Raw genomic sequence first — 16,743 nt, 5'->3', positions numbered from 1 at the left:
TCTCAGAAGCTTGCCATTTTCTTCTGACAATGATCCCTTCCAGTTCTGACAACATTTTGTCAGAACTGAAATATATCAGTTGCTGTCAGTTATAGCTGAGAGGAGAACTGATGTGTGCATGTTTCCCTATGGCTCAAGTGGGCGATGTTACAGTTTAACAGTGCTGACCAGAAAGCTGTTATGGGGTAATGGCCATTTTCAAAATGGAGGACAGAGAATTTCATTGATCACAGTGGACAAACAGGATGTAGGAGGGGAGAAAGAGATTGAGGAGTAGACTACATGGGAGGCAAGTATGACTTGTGTATGTTTATTTTGGCTTTTCATTTTCAGTTCAGGTTTTCTTTAAACAGCGATATGGGGACACCTCGGCACTGAGGTGCCAGGTGTTTCCCAGACCATTTGCTGGTAAGTTGGCTCTTTTTTATGTTATTCTGTGCACTTTATGTTTTTCTGACTATTCACTATACTCCCACATACTGATTACCCACTATACCCCCGCATACCCTAGGCCAGCAATTCAGCTAATTACACTTCACTCTGTTTACCAATTATCCACTATACCCCCACAGAACCCTCGGCCAGCCATCTAGTTAATTACTCTTCACACTTTGCTCCCCACTACTCATTATACTCATTATAGTGATATCCATTAATGGTTACCCTTCCCTTTTCCATATCATCCCTAATTATTTCCACTTACCTACTCACCCCCTAGTCAATAACTTCTCTACACATTTATCTACCCACCCCACCAATTTTTATACCACTTCTGTTTAGTAGCAATACACTAGAAAGCTACACTATCGTTGCATAATATATGTCCTCGTGCATTTGGTTCTAATATGCATCAATCTGTGCCTCTGTCCCCAGTTGTGTACTCCAATCGACTGCCTGATGAAGCGGGTTTAAACCTGCTCTTGAAATGAGTATAGGGGTACTAATGTACCCCTTTACCAATTTCCACAAAGAGTTAAAAAAAAGAAATGAAAACTTGACCAAAACTTGAAATAAAGTCCTTTATTGTACTAAATTAATCATAAATACTTAGAATTGGATAATCACTCGCAAGTATTCTCAGAAGTGATCCAATGTTTTCTGTCATTTGTGCGAACACTGAGTTGTGATCCCGATTTTTCCCTGCTGTTTCAGCCTTCCCTGAAAGCAACATGCTGCTACAAGGGTCACTTACTGCTGCGCCTAAGTGTACCCCTGCAGGGGTGGAAAATGCTGAAAGCTGCAGAAATGCAGAAAATAATTTGACTGATACGCTGCCAGGAACCACCAGTATCAACCGGCCTTTAGCAATTTAAAAGCACCTAATTGCAGACACAATGTAAAAGTAATTACCCTTTTGGGTGGCAGAACAAGTTGTTTTCTAGACAAATTGGGAGTCCAGGGTACCAGGGCAACCCCTGCCCTGGTCCCCTGGACCACCAATCCATGTGGACTGGACAACCGCTTGTTCTACCACTTTAGTGTGGCCTTCAGGCACTAGGGATTACTTGGCAGACATTTTGTTGGCATCTTTGTTTGCCAAAAATTCTTGTTTCAGCAGCCAATTTTTGAATTCCCAACCTCTGCAATACAAATGCAGAGGCTGTCTATGACCATTCAGCACCAGGAGTTTGTCAGGATTGACGATTGGATCACTTCTGAAGATACTGTAGCAGAATTATCTAAAGGTAAGTGTTCAGGTTAGTTTAGATTTAGTAGCTGCCTGGTAGATTTACAATTTAACTCATTCAGTTCTATGGTGCATACATGGTATATATCTATTATATACCGTAGCTCCGTCAATCAGATGATGCCACGATTTCCTAAATCAGCATTTGAGCTAGAGTTGCTACCAGTCTAGGTTTGACTTGGACCAGCTTTTGATTACTAGTACTCTCTCCTGGTAATTGTATACCCTTCTGTTTATCTTGTCATAGAGCAATGCACAAGTTGTGGTAGCCATTTTGCTGAAGGCTAGATCAACACAAAGATGTGGTCCTTAACAAATCGGCCACTGTGAGTTCTTAGCTCTGCAAATTGACCTATCTATTTTCAACAAAATGGCTACCAAAGCAAACCTCTTGCTTTAAAAGCTTTGAGGGTCAATGGAGCAGAGTATCTGAAAACCAAGTCATAACTAGATGAAGTTAGCAACTGGGGACACTACTGACAACACTGGAAGCAGTAAAAAGCTGCGGATGCTGGGATGCTGGGAACTGCCAAGAGCAATGAAATCCCGGGGATACTGAAAATCTGAGAAAACTACTGGGACAAATGAAAAGTTGGAGAATATGAAGGGACTAGAAAGATGGAGGCACTACTGGAAGCAAAAATAGAGGCACTGAGAAGTTAAGCTACTCACCTAGGACCACTTCAAAAACTATGCTTAACTACCCCACCCCCCACATCAATATGAAAATGTGTTCTGCTGAGCACCCTCTCAAAAGACACACCTTTTGTGTCTTTAGCCCTTCCCTTTAGATTGTAAGTCTCTGGCAGGACCCTCCCCCCCCCCCCAACTCTGGCAGTGGCAGTGAATGCAATAGTGGCTCTGGCTGGAGTTCAATTATTGTGTAGCCAAACTCTTGCCAGCAGAGGTGATGGTGCTGCGACAATATAGACTACTAGCCGACCTGTGGCGTAGCATACGCCGCATAAGGGGGTAACGGGCAGGAAGGGGGTATTGGGCACAGCGGCCAGGAGGGGGCTCGGACCCCCCCCCTCACCTGGGTCCCCCATGTGCGCTCGCTCTCCAGCTTAAGTTCGCGGCGGGGAGGGGGTCGGAACCCCCCTCACCTGGGTCCCCCATCTGCGCTCCCCATCTAGCTTAAGTTCAGCAGCAGACGGCGCTATTAGTAAGAGACAGTGGGCGGGGATGACTCACCTCTTCCACGTTCCATCGTGCGTTCCACTGTCGTCACTTCCTACAATGCCGCCCTCTGTATTGTAAGTGGAAAGCATTGCAGGAAGTAATACCCCCTTCCTGCCTGCTACCCCCTCCAGCTGGGAGGCAAGTGTAGGACTGCCCCTGGGGGCAGGGCACTACTTCTTCTTGCTTGGCCTGGCCCCTTCTTGCTTGGACCGGCCCTGGGGGCAGGCCGATACTTCAACTTCTTGCTTGAAGGTTGAGAAACTTAGCCTATTATATATATAGAAGATGGAAGATAGATTTGCGATAATTCAGGTTGAAGTGAGCTTGAGAATGTCTCCCAGTGCATCACTGCTGCATGCAAATTAACCATGGTTGCCCTTAGAAGCTAAACACACCTCCAGAACCGCTGGAATGCAATGATGTGTCAGTTTGTTCATTTGTGCACAGCCATAATAATCCAACATGCATACAGACTATTTCGGATTGTTTGCTCCTCATCAGCGCATGGCATGGATAAATTTGGCTCTATGGAGTAGGGCTTGTAACACCGAGAGGTACAGACTGACCAGAAAGCTCATGGTGAACCAGAACTCATTGGAGTGTGTGAGGAGCTACAATGGTCCCAAAAGCCCCCTTACTAAAATGCTATGGAAAACAAAAGTTTGCTTTCGTAGAACAGAAAGAATTTGCGATAATGCAGGTTGGAGTGAGCTTGAGATGTCTCCCAGTGCATCACTGCTGAATATATGCAAATTAATCATTGTTGCCCTTAGAAGCTAAACACACCTCCAGAACCGCTGGAATGCAGTGTTTAGCTTCTTCTTGCTTGGACCGGCCCTGGGGCAGGGCGATACTTCTTCTTCTTGCTTGAAGGTTGAGGCACTTAGCCTATTATATATATATAGATAATCTAGCACTGTTCAGCTCTGGCAGTTCGTCAGCAGGCGCTATCAGTTCAGTTGCGGAAATATGTGCTCAGTTATAGTATAGCTGAGTGCCGGCTGGTTGTTTTGACAACAAAGTTGGTGTTAGGCATAGGTGGTTGTGGTGTTGGTGGGGAGGGGAAAAGGTTAATATCAGGAGTAGGTAGGATAGGGTTAATGTTACGTTACCGACATTCTACTATTGCCAATATCTCATGCCTAAATTAACAGGTGCCTATATATATGAAATATATGTCTGTAGGGCATCTAGAGTGAACTTAAAGGATACCCAAAGTGACGTGTGACATGATGAAATAGACATGTGTGTGTACAGTGCCAAGCACACTAATAACTATGATGTATTCCTTTTTTTCTTTCTCTGCCTGAAAGAGTTAAATATCAGGTATGTAAGTGGCTGACACTGTCCTGACTCAGACAGGAAGTGACTACAGTGTGACCCTCACTGATAAGAAATTCCAACTATAAAACACTTTCCTAGCATAAAATTGCTACTGAGAGCAGGAAAGAGATAAAAAGGGTCAATAGTTCATAGATTTTAGCTCTGGCGTACTTCAATGAATTGAGCAAAAACAAATAAAACCGTTAAAACTTAAAAAGTAGATTTAAACATAAAATAAAACTGTGGAATATCTTAAAAAGTCATTTTTAGGAGATGGAAGATAGATACAATCATTTATTTCATTCGTTTATTTTTGCTTCAGGTGTCCTTTAATAAATTACCCATATGGACGACATAAATCCTGGAGAATTCTGCTACTCATTAAACTAAAATAAAAGCCACTTGGATCAGTGGATAAACATCTGGTAGTTTAAATATGAACTGTCTTAATATAATCAAGATATAATAATATGCTAGATATAATACAGAGATGAGTCTACTTTATATAATCTTAATAAAAATTGTCTCTGTGCAATATTTGTAGTTATATGTAGATAAGGCTGGCATATTTGCTCTCTTTAATAGCTGTTGCTTATAATTTATAGCAGTGCTGTCCAACTTCTTGGTCTAGCACCGGATTTTTGGCTGGAGGTGGCAGTACATCAACGTCCCAGCTTCAGGGGCGGAGCAAAGCGCAAACATGATGTGGGCCTGCCAGAGGACTGACACAAAAAATTGTCCGGGCAAGCCAGTGCGGCCAAGGGCAGTATCCAGGACAACGGGTCACGGGTCACATGCAGCCCGTGGGCCGCCAGTTGGAAATCCCTGATTTATAAGACGTCATTATTTGCGTAGCTCTATATTTCATGTAGAAAGAGACTAATTGATTGAAAATAAAAGACTCACTTTGCACTTTGCAGTCTCTAAAGATGTTAGACACTCCCTTCCTCCCTCACTGCTCTCGCTGCTTCCTGTTCTCAAACAGAAAGTAAAGGCTTAGGACCAATGTGTTTTACTAACAGCAGAAAAGCGTTAGTGTTTCTCTGAAAAACCACCATGATATTTGATACGCCGGAGATTTACTCCTCTATCTTATGGTGAGTGAGTTAGTGATAGATGTGAATGAATTCTTCCACAGTGCAGTCAAGCACTGCATGTTGTAGTTGCATTATCAGACACAATAGTCCTTTAATGAAGACTGCAGATTATGTCATGTATTGATTGTGCTGTATTTCTCAGAAAGGAAATAGAGGCTTGAAATTCCTAGCCTGTTTATCTCAACATCACACAGTATGATTGCTGATGTAGCTTGGAACACTTTGTTAAAAATTCTCTGGATTAAAACTGTGAACCACGTCATTGCCTTCTGCACACAATCTCACCTTGATAGGAGATCTTGATGGAAGAAAAATACAACTCTGCTATCTGCAGATTACCTGCAAGTTTTCTCCCTTCATTCTCAAGTGCCTTTCATTCACGCTAAACACATTTCATAATTTCTTTTCTTTCCGTGTAGATGGTGAGGGGATGTAGAAATAGGGCAGGCAATTAAATTGTGAGACTTGTAATTCGATTGCTGAGTTATTTGTGGAGCTTTCTACAGCGCAAGAATTAACTTCTTCTTTGCCTCTTTTATTCAAGGCTGATTCTCTCATGAAGCAAGGTGAAACATTTGCATCAGGCGCAGAGATTACAGGGGCAGCATGTTTGTATTGTGTTTACACTAACAACATGCAGTCAGAGTAGGAGGAGAAGCGAGAGGAGAGCGAGGTAAAGAGATCATCATTGGGGAAAAGCAGCTTGCTGTGGTGTGTGAGGAGTCTGACAGTGAGTGAGGAGGGTATAGGCAGGAGAGCAGCAGTGTTTCAGTTGACTTGCACAGCAGAAGGAAGGAGGTGGCACTACTGTCCTGACTGAGGAGAACTGGCGTGGCTGAGGGTTAGCAGTTTTTGTCACAGACTCACCGCCAGCCAGTGTGCTATTGTGTTGAGCTGCATCATGTCATGTGAGAACATTAAACGAAGCAGAGTAAAATGTCGGGTGCTGTGCGATCATTCCAAATTGGGGGGCGGCGCATCCTCACAAGTTTGCCTCAGGCAGCAAGAAGTTTAGAACCGGCACTGCTTTTACTCCACCATGGTATTGTATTGACTCCCGTATCTATTATATTTCATTGTGATACATTAGATTTGATTTGGGATTGGAATGAAAAGTTATCTACTTTTATCAAAACTAATTTTTCTTCTTATTTTTCACAATTAGCATTCAGAGTTCAGCTGCTTTCGCTATTAGTTATTTTTGATTAAACATGCTACTATGTAATTGAAAATAACGAATGCTGCTACTTCACAAGATCACCTGTGGTCGATGTTTAGATGTAGTGTAATGACAGACTATGAGCTATGCTACACAGAAGCTATAAAACATAATTAATAGAACAGTACTACTCAATGGTAGAAGTGTGTGAGATCGGGCTGCCGCTCATGCATAGAGTACAACACTTACGCTGTCAGTGTATGACAAGAAGAGTTCAATGAAGAGCAAGTACGTAACTGATACTGGGTCATTCTTAATAACAGACACAATAAAGCAGCTTAAAATCATTTGCATAGCCAAACCCAAGTAGAATAACTAATATAAGTCTTTTCTTCCTGCTAAAATCGCTTCTGCAATCCTCTCACAATGTTATACTCGTATGCTTATATGCCAGAGTAGAAGACCCATTTTCAGTCTACTGAGCAAAGAACAGATATGGAACAAGTTACTTTTAGCCAGCTAAGTCCTGTGCCCTGTGAAATAACCTCCACCACAAAGTCTTGAAGCTCTAAACAGAACACTGGAATATCCAAAATAAAAGTAGTAAAGGAAGGTTCACCGCTGCACTGTGAGCTGCCAGAGACAGTGCTGGACCCTTAGCTGCTCAATCCAATCCAAGTGCAAGGTAGTAAGGAAGGTCCGCAACGATGTCTCTTACAATGCTCAATCTTTATTCAGGACATATCCTCAACAGTTAAAAAGCACAGCTGACATGTTTCGGGTCAGACATGCCCTTAATCATAGCTCATGATTAAGGGCATGTCTGGCCCGAAACATGTCAGCTGTGCTTTTTAACTGTTGAGGATATGTCCTGAATAAAGATTGAGCATTGTAAGAGACATCGTTGCGGACCTTCCTTACTACAATATCCAAAATAGCTGGCTACTCTGTGCCAGGGTAGTCTCTGCAGGAATCATGCTTTGAATTTTCCACTATAAGACAGTAAAGTGTATGGCATGGGTCTCAAACTCGCGGCCCGCGGGCCACTTGCGGCCCTCGATGCAGTATTTTCTGGCCCGCGCCGTCCCATATGATCTGCCGCATCCGCATCGCCGCCGCATCCATCTCACTGAAGCGAACTATCTTGTATTTAAATTTAACTTACAGTTCGCTTCAGTGGTCCCATAGGAGTGATCCGCCGCGTCCCAGCCTCGAAACGAGGGCTGCAGAGCCCCCAAATCGGCCGGGGGGCAATCCTGGAAGGGGCAGAGCTGTCAGCTTCAGCTCTGCCCCTCCTGACGTCAATCGCGGCGCATCACCGCCTCTGCCCGCCCCTCTCTGTGAAGGAAAAGGGATTGACGTCAGGAGGGGCAGAGCTGAAGCTGACAGCTCTGCCCCTTCCAGGATTCCCCTCCAGCGCGATTTGGGGGCTCTGCAGCCCTCGTTTCAAGGCGGGGACGCGGCGGATCACTCGTATGGGACCACTGGAACGAACTGTAAGTTAAATTTAGGAATAGGAAAAAAAGATTGCTTCAGTGAAAATTTTGAATAACAGTCAATGTGTGGTGGGGGGCGGGAGCTGCTGATTGATGTCACAACAGTGACTGAGTGACATTAAGCATGAGATTGCTGCACAGGTATATGTTCCCACAGAAAGAGTTAGTCATCATACGAAATAATTAAAACTGTTAATATGTTCATAAGAAATAATTAAAACTGTTAATAATGACATTTGAGCACTTTTTTTGTGAAATCCCTTATGCGGCCCTCCCTCATCCTGACTTTGCCTCCTGCGGCCCCCCGGTAAATTGAGTTTGAGACCCCTGGTGTATGGCATGTGACGTGCTGAGGGAGCCTTCTTTAAAGCGAATATGAAGGGAAAATAAACTTACAATATTATGATTTGTATGATGTAGTACAGCTAAGAAATAGAACATTAGTAGCACAGATATCATATATCTCTCATATTGTTTCCAGTACAGGAAGAGCTAAGAAACGTCAGTTGTTATCTATGCAAAAGAGCTTCTGTGAGCTCTCTGACCAAGCTTGGTCAGCTATAGTGCTGTTTTCTGAAGCACTTATCTCAACCTGTCTCTCACTGTTTCTTGTTTATTTAAGGTTTTACTGCAGGAAAGTTGAAAGGGTCATTAGCTCTGCTCTGCTTCATAGTTTAAAATGTTTGTAAACTGCAAATATTAGAGTATGATGCAATGTTATATAAAAGAAAAGCTATATAATTAAGGCCGCACCACCAAAAACAGGCCTTCAGGGATTATCCCGTTAGTACACAATAATCCCCGTCTGGCATCCAGCCAAACAGGAAGTGACGCTTACGTACGTTTCGGCAATACGCTACCGTGCATGCACAATGCAGATAACTGAGGCGGGTTTTTTAAACGTATGACAATTGCCATAGACTTACATGACTTCCAGCGCAGCGTACCGCATTGTGGGGAGTGTGAACTCCCCCATAAAGTAACATTAGGCTGCGGTGGGGTCCGGCAAAATTTAACACACTGTACCGCCTCAGTGTGAAAGGACCCTGAAAATAAAAATATGAGACTCTTTTCTTTGCTACAAAAATGTTCCATGGTCTTTGTATGTTTTTCCCTGTATGTTAACCCCCTTTATTAATTGTGCACCATTGCGTAACATTTTGGTGCTTTATAAATTTAATAAATAATAACTCTGGCAATGGCAGGGAATGCAGTGGTAGCTCCAGGCAGAGTTCAATTATTGTGTAGCCAAACTCTTGCCAGTAATAGTGGTGGTGCTGCGACAATATAGCCTAGCACTGTTCGGCATGGGCTACTAACGTTCTATCTGCAGGCGCAGATGGTTCTGTTGCGAAAATGTGTGCCTGGCTATGGTATAGCTGAGTGCTGGATGGTTGCTTTGGCACCAAAGTTGGTGTTAGGCATAGGTGGTGCCCATCCACTTATAGATATCTGGTATATCAGGTAAAAAATCAATATCTTCCAGATATTGCTTACATGTTCTATCCTATTGCACTGCTAGATCTGCGACTGCAGCTACAAGCTTTGTAATACGCTTTGAGTCCGCCAGGAGAAAAGTGCAATATAAATGTTATTTGTCTTGTCTTGTCTTGCCCCTCATCCCCAACCTACGCACCTGGCATAAAGACATAACTCATGTGTGTCTTCAGGGCCGGATTTAGGCCTAGGCCGCCTAGGCCATGGCCTAGGGCACCACAGGAGGAAGGGCACCACAGCAGCAGGCTAATCTGGTGCAGTATTTGCAAGCTTGAAAATGCTGCAATGCAGGGAGATCAGGCTAGCTGCTGACCGCGGTACTCTGCTGCTAGCCACCTGTGCAGCAGCCACCTTGCTCTCTGTGCACATTTGCATTGTGGCAGACGGCTATGGACTTGGGCAGCATTGGAGACGGAAAGGAAGAGGAAGTTTCTGCACTGGAAACAAGCTAAGAAATGAATGACACTGATGGCTGCTGTGGTGTTAAGGCGAGCTGGCTACCTATACTAGAGGGAAGGGGGAGGGGTCATCTGGCTACCTATACTGGGGGGGGTCATCAGGCTACCTATATTAAAGGGAAGGGGAGAGGTCATCTCGCTACCTATACTAAAGTGGGGCGGCTGGTGACAGTGGCCTAGGGCAGTAAAGAGTACAAATCCGGCCCTGTGTGTCTTGCTCCGCCCAAGTGGTTATAACCATTAAAGATGCCTATTGACACAGCTGTTTAATGGTTTAAGTTCAGGATTTGAACTTCATTACAAAATTAAAAAAAAAAAAACTCTAGTTGGTGAAATTATTAAGTATACTGTTTTAATTAACAAAATAAACATTCTGGAGTAGCAGCTGCCCCACCATAACTGTCACACTTGTTTGTTTGTGTTTACATTATGGCTTATTCATGTAACAGTGTAAATGGCTCATCAATCAATAGGTCTTTTCTGTCACGCCATAATTCAGCCATCTTGAGACTCACACTGAAATGGTTAGTGATAGCTCATCACTATCCTGGTCTGAGGAAGTATTGCGGAGTGTCATTACTTTCTGCTGCCTTGATATGGATGGGTTTGCCTGAAATGGGAAGTGGGAATCACCTTGCCAGCATCCTAGGGCTTGATTCACTATGCGGTGCTAACCTACTTAGCACGTCTAAAGTCTTTAGGCGTGCTAACCAGGGTGCTAAGTAGGTTAGCACTGGTTTTCTCAATCAGATCGCGCGCTAAGTACTGCAAGCAAAGTTTTATCCTATGCGCGCGCTAAGTCCCATAGGCTTTAATGGGCACTTCGCGCGGAGCACCCTGCGCACGTAAAGTTTTACGCGCATAAAATTTTGCGCGCGAAAAGCTTGTTTAGACGTGCTGAGGGGGTTTTCACAGTTAGCACCGCTTTGTGAATCAAGCCCCTAGAGAAGACAGTGAGGAGGGTTCCAGATAGTAACTGAATAAAAGAACAGGTCTTTATTGAGAACTGTGGTTGCTCTGCAAAATGTCATGACTTGCTAAATGTGTTAATTTTTTTTAGTAGCAAAACTATTTTTTTTTTTTTTTAATTCTTGACATGATATTACAGACTACATGTTCTTGATTGCTACTGACTGCTCCAGAGACTAAAGGGTCACACCTGCATCTAAGTTTCTCTGACAGGAATTTGTTTACGCCCTGAACAAGGTCAGGCAGTCAGGCACTTTTGTCAGCTTTACCCTGCCATTCACAGGCACTCACAGAAAAACTTGACAGCAATAAAATTAAGGGAGCAAAAAAAAAAAAGTATTTGTAAAATTGCCTTTGGGATGAGTATTTCATAGCTTGCTGCTCTGTTGATAACTATCTACAAGTACTTTGAGTACAGTTTGGCAAATTCCTTGTGATGTGTATTATAGTCCTGAATGAAATAGTTTTTCTTCATCAAAACAAAGTGACCGAGGTGTGGGAATTAGCAAAAGCTTAAAGACTGTTCGCATTTTGTGACTCCTGCATAGAATGCCATTGGTAATCCAGGTGCAAACAAATACATTTGGGGAATTTTTAAGAGGCACTTGCAGGCCCAACAAAGGGGCTTATACATTGCCAACATGATCACTTGGGTCAAGATCTTTGTGTTGCTAGTGACAGTTTAAAAATTGTAAAACTGTACAGTGTATTTGCTTAACAGATATTTGTGAAACAATGATTGACCTTTGTCAGTCACTGGCTTACTTTTGGTAAAGTCTGCTAAAAAAAGAAAACTGGGCAATAAAAATAATGTCTGTTTACTGGGATTTTTAGGTAAGCAATAACAATGTGCTCACATTGTGTGAAAATGCTCTGAAACTGTAGCACATCATGATCTGTTTTTCTCTCCAATGCCATCTTCCTGAGTTAATGTCAGGGATGGCACAAGTTAGTCCTCAGGTGTAGATTTATCTCAGTGATAAATTGGGTGGAAAGACTGTTCTGTTTCACAAGAAGTACTTGGCCCTTGAAGTGTTCTACTCCCGTCTCCCAAACACATTCAGGATTGAGTCTGTACATGCGATTGTTCTTCCCTGCATGTGACAGAAGGGGAGATTGATGCAATGTGACAGCAAACATTACTGAAGCTGAACTGGGTCTCAGAGCTATGCTGAAAGCTGTGAAACTTATTGTTTAGTTTCAATTGAGGATGGGGGTCAGTATATAAAGGTTACTGGCGCCATCTCTTCCCATACACTTTCAGCACTGTACGTAATTATAGGAAATACTTAGTGCTGAAAATTGAAAACTCCAAAACCAAATAGCCATAAAATAGTAAAAGGATATGTTAGAGCTTATCTGATTTTATTTAATTTTTTCTACAGATGGCATCCTGTTGTATCATGTTGGTCATGCTGGATCCATTTTGTTCTCTGTTGGAAGCATTGGCAAAGCAATAAGGGATGTAGAGGTTGTGACCACACGGAGCCCTTGGACCAGAGAGGCCCACTAGGGGCCCTCACTCAACCGCAGTATAAGCTCTTCAGTGCGTTGCTGGGAATGATTACATCTATATATGCTTTGAATAGTGGTTATCATTAATAAACTGTTCTCCTGCTCTGCTTACAACTTTCATACTGTGGATGACCTTGGCAGGTTTTGTTGCGCCATATGTATTGTTATGTATAGAATGTATGTATGTATGAATGTATAGAATGTTATGTATAGAATGCTTGGGGGGCCACGTGAAATTTGCATTGTAGCCCAAAGCTACACCACTGGTTGGAGTGAAGAAAACAGATAACCAGAAAAAAAAAATTAGTCTGAGTTTCGACACGTGTGTTTTCATCTGCATGCTGGAAATCACATGCATTTTTCTGGATTTTTTTATGCATTTGAAAAAGACAAATACATTTATGTACCTCTTAATTTGAATACTGGCATGCATTTTCCACATTAAGTATTGGCTAACAACAAATTACCATATGAGTATTTCCTTCCAGCCCTTACTTTCTATGTAGACCAATGGAATTTTCCAGTGTAAAAAAAAAAATTGCATGCACACAAGCTTCTATGTGGTGCAATAAGAAAACATTAAAAAAAAAAAAATGCTACATGCAATCATTTTTTTCCTGCACCAATTGACATGTGAGAACTTGTGTTATATGAAAACTAGCCCATTGACTATCAATGTAGTGTGTTGTAAAACATTTTCCAGTTTGAAAAATGCTCAGATTGACATGATGGGGAAACAGGGCCTTATGCTGAATAACCAGTCATTTAAAGCCACACTGAAATGTAACTATTTACATACTAATGTTAGAGGTTAATACAAGCCACTTCACCCTCTGAGACAGAAAATTGTATTACCCTGTTAATTGTTCACCACATTTTTATACACACACACACACACACACACACACACACACACACACACACACACACACTCTCACACACACACACTCTCACACACACTCACACACACACATACGGCTCGATTCACTATGCTGTGATAACTGCTATCACAGCAGTCATCAAGCTAGCTGACACGTGCAAAGGCTTGCGCGGGAACAGTGTTACTTCGAGTGATACGTGAAGGTTTGCGCGCGATCACCTGTGCTTTCAGCATAGTGAATCAAGCCCAATGTGCATGTGCACACACACACACACAAACGTATGCCTGCTAATGACAAGAGCTCCATTCGTCCTGCCCTGCGCCCCTGCGGATTCGTATGCTACTCTGATAAGGCATGGTAACTTTGATAAGGCGTGTTAACTTTGATAAGGCATGCTATTTGTCTTAGTGAATCAAGCCCATTGCCTAGTATGTACTATGCAAGCATGGCACGGAGTATGTTTTTACATAAATGGGTGTTCTGTGTCATTGCTAGGAAGGACATGGGGACCATGTGGAGTCTTGGAACATATGCCAGGAAGTGCACTACAGCTTTCCAAACAGCAAAAGAACAGAGAACAGTAGAGCAGAGAATGGTACTAACTACAAAAATCCTCAAAACTTGCCAAGCCTGTTATTACATAATACAGAATAAGACAAGACTGATTCTTTCTGAAAGCAATAATACTGATTAGTGTAAAGTCAGTGGCGTAACTAAAGAGCTAGGGGCTTCAAAGCAAGCTATTAATTGCTCTCCCTTCCTCAAATACTGTTCCCCAACCCTGTCCTCAAGGTCCACCAACAGTGCATGTTTTATGGAAATCCACACAGGTAGTTAATCAGCTCTGCTGAGACACCTGTGAATGTTTGTGGTTTCTGCAAAACATGTACTGTTGGTGGGCCTTGAGGACAGGGTTGGGGAGCTCTGCCTAAAATAACAAGGCATATGAATCACCTAAGCCTATCAAGAATAGACACAGTCAGAGAGGTGTAAGTAGGGTAGGGGATATTGATTACCAGTGTAAAAAAAGCACACATCGAGATGATTACTAGCATAGCACCAATGAAAAGCTAATACAGTGGCTGAAGGTCCAGGAGTCTTGCTGCAATCACAAAATCTTTTGAGTGTACCCAAGGCGACATGTGACATGATGAGATAAACATGGGTACAGTGCAAAACATATTAATAACCATTTTCAGGCAAGCGACAGCTTCTGTCTTGTTGGTATATAGTAAACGTCATTGATAAGCAAATTACAACCATACATGTTTTCCTGGCAGAATACAACTTCTGAGGTCAGGGGAGAGATAGAAAAAAGTCAATCATTTTTGCATTTTAACTCTGTGACTTTTAATTGATTGCCATTGAGCAAAGATATTTAAACATTTAATCTACTCTGTAAATATTTAAATATAAAATAAAACCATGGAGTGCCTAAAAAGGTCATTTTTAGTAGTAGGAGGATAAATGCAATTGCTTATCTCGTCAGTTTATTTTCACCTCACCTCGGGTTCACTTAAACCTCTGTGTAATCTAAAGTCTATTGCCTTCTGATGGTAAATGTTGAAACTGAAAGTCTTTTGTTTAGCTGTGCTTGCTGCAGCTGTGCACCCATACTTATAGACTATACATATCTAGAGCTTGTTGTTTCCTGTTACCAGGTATTATTCACACCAACATCCTGTAAACCACAAACTACCACCTCCTCATTAAACACACGGCTTATTCTCCAATTAGGGTATTCTTGGAAATGTAGTCTGGCAATTTATTATTCTTCCTACTTTGAATGTGTATCAAACACACTTTATTGACCTACACACCATCTGCATTCAGAAGGGAAAAGGTGAAAAAACGATTGGGAATGGAATTAGAGAAACACGTTTGACCCATGAAATTACTTTTCTGTGAGCCCTTTTCTTCCTGAATGATGATACAGCATGATGTGTTACATTTTGGGTTATGTTTGGTTTCATTCAGTCTTGTCTGAACAAAACGTCACTTTCATTTAAAGGGTTCCTGTAGTGGGGCAAAAACAAAAAAAAGATTTACATATACTGACCTGAGAAGGCCTCTGTGCATCTCCTTGTTCCACCCCTGAGCCCTCCATTGCAGCAATCCAAATTTAAATTCAGAGCCTTCAGGTCTCCTCAGAATTCTTCAGAAGTACTGGAGTCTCTAAGCACTTTCAGAGCCTACCTGAGGAGGGCCCAAGACGCAGCCAGTGAAAAATTTGAACGCGGGACAGTGGGTGAACTAGGAGACCAAGAGAGGACTTTTAGGTCTTTAGGATCCAGAGCCTTCCCTCTTCTAGGTAACTATTAAACCTTAAGCAAGTACTGTTAGTGCTTCCCAAAAGTTTTTTTTATTTATTTAATATTATTTTTAAAAAATAATCTTTTCATTCCAATATGTGACTATATATTTTTTCTAAAACTGAGTGAAGTTGAAATTGCACTTTTTTGGAAGCCTGGAATCTGTGTTTTTTGTCGAGTGCATACAGCTCAGAAACGTCTGTTTTTCTGCATAGAGTAAAACCTTGACACCCATTTTTGCACATTTAGATGATCGTTTCTCCTCTCATGCAACTGCATTAGAAGTACAAGCATCTGCTTAGGTTCCAGTGAAAGACTCTAGTAAAGCTCTTTGATGTGGTGCTTGAGCTCAGTACTACTGCTGATAACATTGAAGAATCTGGGCCTTATGTTCAGATGAGTGATATAATCATGCACTACATCCTAACCACTTAAGTACCAGCGGTCTCTGCCCTCTTAAGGACCAGAGACCGCTGGTACAATAATGACGGAATCCCAACGAATTGCCGCACATATCTGCCGCAATCGCCATTACCGCCGCACGCTGCGATCCTCTTGACATTCACTCTGCCGTCTCTATGACGGCAGAGTCATGTGAGTCGGTCAGGAGCCGCCTTCATTGGCTCCTGACTGTGTCTTTCAATGTAAGCCAATGGGAGCGGCTTACATTGATAGACACGGGCAGGAGCCAATGAAATTGGCTCCTGACCGACTCACATGGCTCTGCCGTCATAGAGACAGGCAGAGCCAGTGAGCTGCGGCGAGAGACGTCGGGTTTGAGCAGCCCGATCGGCGGAGAGTGACGGAAATGGCGGCTGTGCACTGTGGGTGGTGATTGATTTCTATGCCCTGCCAGCCAGGAGCCCACCAAAACAGGGCGTAGATTTCAATCGCCATGGTCCTTAAGTAGTTAAAGCAGGGCCGGGCCGAGGCATAGGCTGGAGAGGCTCCAGCCTCAGGGCGCAGAGTAGGAGGGGGCGCAGAATTCATTCAGCTGTCATTCCTAATTGTGTTTGAAGCAGAAAGAAATAAGAAAAGGGGATACATGGCAGTGACTGCAAGCCAGATAACTAGAGATTAAGGTGTTGGGGAGGTTGTGGGCCCTGTGGCGCCTCTTAGTCTAATAGCAATCAGTGTGTGATGGCTGGGGTGGCAGGGATGGAGGGG

The sequence above is a fragment of the Hyperolius riggenbachi genome, chromosome 2, assembly GCF_040937935.1.
Source record: "Hyperolius riggenbachi isolate aHypRig1 chromosome 2, aHypRig1.pri, whole genome shotgun sequence".
NCBI classification, from domain to species: Eukaryota; Metazoa; Chordata; class Amphibia; order Anura; family Hyperoliidae; genus Hyperolius; species Hyperolius riggenbachi.
Note: the sequence above shows the minus strand (reverse complement) of the source record.